This window comes from Podarcis liolepis (assembly GCF_965112155.1).
Source record: "Podarcis liolepis genome assembly, chromosome: 7".
Classification (NCBI taxonomy): Eukaryota; Metazoa; Chordata; class Lepidosauria; order Squamata; family Lacertidae; genus Podarcis; species Podarcis liolepis.
The window spans coordinates 24,372,391-24,378,421 of record NC_139561.1 but is presented as its reverse complement, the minus strand read 5'-3'; positions in this window follow the sequence as shown (position 1 = coordinate 24,378,421).

Below are 6,031 nucleotides of genomic sequence, written 5' to 3'. Positions count from 1 at the left end.
TTCATCCACACCAGCCTGGCCTCTGTGTCTCAAAAAACCATGCTCTGTCGAGGGAAATGTATTTTTCATTCACTGTGTTCAGGTGTTAATGGAGTTAGACTTTTGTACATGGTGTGTATTAGCTATGTGGGTAGCACTGAAACACCGTGTTCCCCTTACAATTGTATCGTAATTCCTCCGACCCCAACCGCTGAAGCAATTAACTCCCAGTTCTGTGAAAGGTTGCTTTCTGGAGTGCAAATGTCATGATCCCTGTTTTCTGCAAGTGCATTCAATGGTTGAACTAGAAAACTAGACCCAAAGTGATTATGTACTTGGAAAGATATGTAGTTAGCCACACTGGTCACGATTGCTCTAGGCCTCCTAGCCTGCAACACAACTTGGTCCTGCTTTTAAACCAAACTAAACTTTGCACCAAAAATGGAGAACAAGAAAGAAAAGGTGTTTTAAACAATGAAGGCCAGGCATAGGCAAACTCGGCCCACCAGATGTTTTGGGACTACAACTCCCATCGTCCCTGACCACTGGTCCTGTTAACTAGGTATGATGGGAGTTGTAGTCCCAAAACATCTGGAGGGCTGAGTTTGCCTATGCCTGATGAAGGCAATACTTTTGTATTGGAAATGTTTGTGAGGATAGGACTTCCATCTCTAGATTGACTGTCTTAAGGACATTTTCATTTTATACAGCAAGACCTGCTGTTCAGTGCTTTGGCTTTTAGGCTTATTGTAATACAAAGAATTCCCCCCACCCAAATAAGGATATCCTCAATTTTGACTTATACCCACACTATTTCCAAACAGTTCAACAATTTTTCTTTTAAAACGTAACAGACTTCAGAAGAATCCTCCAACTAGTGCTGCAATTCTATCAGCTATGTCTTGGTTTGCGACCAGTTTGTTATGATGATCTTCTAATAATTTTACATGACTCTCAAAGGTCAGTTGCTGAACTGCATGGGCTGGTTCAATACTTGGCAGTTACATATTTTTCAGGAATATGTGTGTGCAAAAACTGACATAATAATGCAAAGCATCAGCTGCTCACAGATGGGTGGCGAGTATGCATGTCTGCAGTGATTTTTCATGAAATGAAAAGCTGAAAGGGGAAAGAAGGCAAATTTCTCAGCAAAAAAATGGGCCTGTAACGTTTCGTTTCATATCTCAGATTCTGCAAATGAACTATGCAACATCCACAAAATATAGTTCCTCTTGTTTATGTAAATGGATTATCAAACTGAACGGCCAAAGCTTTCTCTGATGAAGAGTGGTAATATCTATGTTTACGCATGGTAGCTAATGACCTTAATATTCTTACTTTTAATGTCAGGGGGCTGAAGGACACAGTTAAGAGCTCTGATTTCTTATGAGCTCAGAGACAGTCAGCTTTTTACATTATGGCTGGCCATAATGACAAACCTTTTAAGCATTCCTAGTTTGGTAATGAACAGTGCTGGGTTTACGTATAAGCTAAACAAGCTATAGCTTAGTGCCCCACTCTTTTTGGGCCCCCCAAAAAAAATTAAAGGGAAAAAACTGGATGTACATTTCCAAAATATGATAAAAACAAATAAAATAAAACCTACCTACAGCAAGTGTGTTTTGTGTTGTGTAGGCTCCTATGATGTAAGTAATGGGCCCCGCCAGGTAGCCTGCTCCCTAAAATATCACTGGTTTGCTCATTTCTATATATAGGGTGCCTAAATTAGGTCCATAAATTACCATATAGCATATATTCAACACAAAAAACCGCGACAATTTGTTGTTGACAAAGGACAGCTGGACATATAAAGGGCCCCATTACCTTCAGTAGCTTAGGGCCTCATCAAACCTAAATCCGGCCCTGGTAATGAATATATTGCTTTGGGTTCAAGCCACACAAGAGCAGTAACCATAAATCTAAACCGTATCATTGAACCTCCAAATTCATCAAGTGTAAATGAGACTCAGAACCTGTGGATTATGATTTGTCCAAGCAGTGGGTCAGGACCTTGCCATGGCTGAGAGACAATCAATGACTGAAGCAGCCCATACTTCAATAATCTTCTGAACAAGAATTTCCTGAACCCTTAAAGCACATCCTCCCGCATGTTTTGGATCTTTGGTTACAGTGGTACCTCGGGTTAAGAACTTAATTTGTTCTGGAGGTCTGTTCTTAACCTGAAGCACCACTTTAGCTAATGGGGCCTCCCGCTGCCGCTGCGCCACCGGAGCACGATTTCTCTTCTCATCCTGAAGCTAAGTTCTTAACCCGAGGTACTATTTCTGGGTTAGTGGAGTCTGTAACCTGAAGCGTCTGTAACCTGAAGCATCTGTAACCCAAGGTACCACTGTACTGGCTGAGAGCAAAGCAAGCAGAAAGTTCTGAGATTAAGAATGGATTTATTCTAACCAGCTGTCGAGTTTCCAGGTACCAGTTCTGGTTTTTTAAAAATATGTTTTAACTTTTCTTCTTTGCCTGCTCCATCTTCTGCTTGCTGCGATTGTTTCTGAACTACTGCCACATATGTGAACCCTTTTGCCAGGCTGAGCAGCTCCTGAATTTTAATGAAACATCATTTTAAGTGCCCTACAAACATTACTTCCAGTACCATTGCTACATAATAAAAGATATCAAGGTCAATGATTTTACTGAATAGCATGTATCAACAAACTGAAAAAGGCAGCCGAGAAATGTCACATTATACACCAAAGTGAAACTTTTTAAACATTTGAAAATATCCAGAGGCAGAATGCCGTGTTTGAGGTGTAATTAATGTGAACCTGGCATGATCCCCTCTACCTTCCATGCACATCTGGATAGGGGGCGGTGGGGGGCGGCAATGGTGGTATTATATTTACTCAAACCAGACTCCTGTCACATCTGAAGCTGGATCACAGCATCTTCAAAACATGATTAGACTAAGGACATAATATTATTCCATAGCAACTTCAATCAGAGGCTCTCTTAGGACAAAATTGGCTCAAATCCTTGCCCAAGAATATGTCAGGAGACATAAAATATTAAATTGGGATGGGGACCATATGCTCAGTGTGGAAAATCTGGGAAAAGGTTAATGGAGATTAGGCAACACTAAAGCCATTTTAAAAGATACTGGCGATAATTATCGTCTCATCTTGTTTGTTTACATCTGTGGAAATGTTTTGGGGGTTTTTAAATGGCTAAAATATCAGCAATGGGTATTTCATCCAACTCAAATCTCCTTTTTAATTTTCTGTTATTACTAGCCAGAATATGAGGGCATGAGAGAAATCCCAGATGGTCTAATAAGGAACACTAAGTGATAAATAGCTACTCCATTACTTATTGCACACCACAAGTTGTATACTGGGATGTCCTGCATTTTTCAGCACAAATCTACGTATTAGAGGGTTTTAATAGCCTACGTTTAGGTAGCGGCAGGCTTTCTTCATTGTCACTATTGTTGAATTATAGGGAAGGATCCTGAAACACACACACGCCTACTGTGACCCACCAGTCACCCAAAGATATGCCAGCAGACACCACTTGAATTTCTGCCCACCTCTGCTAATCTGTCACCATCTAGAAGTTGCTAGGGTTCACTTCCAATGTGTCCCAGCTAATATCTCAATTTCACTTCCTCTTCTCCTTTTTTGTCCAAACATGGATTCATCTGTCCAAATTTCTGAAGCTACTTGTAAACTTAAAAAAAAAAAATCCTCACAAAAATTCATAATATCTTAATGTGAATTTCTCCGAATAAACACGGTTTTGGGGGGTGGGGTACGACGACATTTAATGGTAAACGTAAAGGGACCCCTGACCATTAGGTCCAGTCGTGACCGACTCGGGGGTTGCACACTCATCTCGCTTTACTGCCAAGGGAGCCGGCATACAGCTTCCGGGTCATGTGGCCAGCATGACTAAGCCGCTTCTGGCGAACCAGAGCAGTGCACGGAAACGCCATTTACCTTCCCTTATCTACTTGCACTTTGACGTGCTTTCGAACTGCTAGGTTGGCAGGAGCAGGGACCAAGCAACAGGAGCTCACCCCGTCACGGGGATTCGAACCGCCGACCTTCTGATTGGCAAGTCCTAGGCTCTGTGGTTTAACCCACAGTGCCACCCGTGTCCCTTACACGATGACATTTAGACATATGCAATTTCTCCTATATAATGCATTGCTGTATGGTATTTTAGTCCTACTCAGATCTGAATCATTGAAATTAATGAGTGTGACTGACTTGGTTCTGGAATTGCAATTGGGTCTACCCCGAATAGCATTGAGTTGAGTACAATTCAGTGCTTGGTTAGAGAACTGCATAGCAAAATTTGGAAAAATTTCAAATGTCAAAGAATAGGTGTGCGTTGCAGTTTGCATCTTGGTTTGAGAAAATGTGAATAAGTTTGATTTCCGACGTTGCAGGGGGTTGATTTCCTACGTTGCTTAGGGTACCTGCAATTCTACAATGCTATGAAAATGCAAACAAAATTGAATTTCTCCCTCATCTCTAGTCCCACTAAGCATGGGTGATGGGAGCTGGTCCAAAAACACATCCAGCTGCTGAAACAGTTTTGAGGAATCCCCAGGAGATTGTCAGAAGAATAGGAGATATTTAAGAGTATCTATGTACACTGGTAGAAGATCACTAACGCTCCTGTGCTAATAACATCTGTGTCTTATTACAACAACCTCCCGCACCAGCCATCACCATCCAAAGCTAATTTAGCATTCAGGCTAATGCTAAATTGCAGTAGACTCTGAGCTGGTGCCTCGCGAATATTAATTAGAGCTGCTTTATTCCACTGACAATACAGGACAAGTTCCGGCACATCATACATTCAGTTTTGCCCATAGCAAGAGGATTCCAAGACTCGAGGGACATTTAGGGTCAGAGCAAAAGTTACCGCAAATCCCTGAGTCCAGAAAATGAAACCCTTTCTTCTTCTTCTTCTTCTTCTTCTTCTTCTTCTTCTTCTTCTTCTTCTTCTTCTTCTTCTTCTTCGAGTACTGGGAAATATATCTGGAAAACAACTGAACTGAAGAAATATTCTAATTCCGAGGCAATATTCAAGCTGTTGCTCACTAGTGAGGGAGAAGTTCTGCATCTCCACCGGCTCCCCAGAACTCAGATGGCAAAGAGCTGGAGGCCTTAAGAATGCGGCAGCTAGCTAGACTGGTGACTGGAAGTGGCCGCCGAGACCATATAACACCGGTCCTGAAATACCTACATTGGCTCCCAGTACGTTTCCAGGCACAATTCAAAGTGTTGGTGCTGACCTTTAAAGCCCTAAACGGCCTCAGCCCAGTATACCCAAAAGAGAGTCTCCACCCCCATTGTTCTGCCTGGACACTGAGGTCCAGCACTGAGGGCCTTCTGGCAGTTCCCTCCCTGCGAGAAGTGAGGTTTCAGGGAACCAGGCAGAGGGCCTTCTTGGTAGTGGCACCTGCCCTGTGGAACATCCTACCACCAGATGTCAAGGAAATAAACAACTATCTGACTTTTAGAAGACATCTGAAGGCAGCCCTGTTTAGGGATATTTTTAATGTTTGATTGTATTTTTAATATTCCTTTGTGAGCCACCCAGAGTGGCTGGGGAAACCCAGCCAGATGGATGGTGTATAAATAATAAATTATTATTAAGTTTGATATTTTGCAAACCTCTCCCCAAAGATAGAACCACCCAGAGAAAAGGTGGCCCACACAACCAGCTTGTTGTCAGCGATGCCTTGAGTTTCATAGAATCAGAGAGTTGGAACAGACCCTGGGGGTCATCTGCTCCAAAGCCCTGCAATGTAGAAATCTCAACTCAAGCATCCATGACAGCTGGCCATCCAACCCTTGCTTGAAAACCTAGCAGGCATCTCAGCTAATCTTTTCTAAAAATTATTATTATTATTATTTTTATTATTATTATTATTATTATTATTATTGGATTTTTACACACATTATATTATCTCTTTCCAATTTTTAAATTTCCCGTACAATTTTTCCTTCCCCTCTGTCCCCCCCCCAATCCATTGGAAGGGTTCAAACAATTATCCTCAGCCATGGGCATAGCGTCTTTT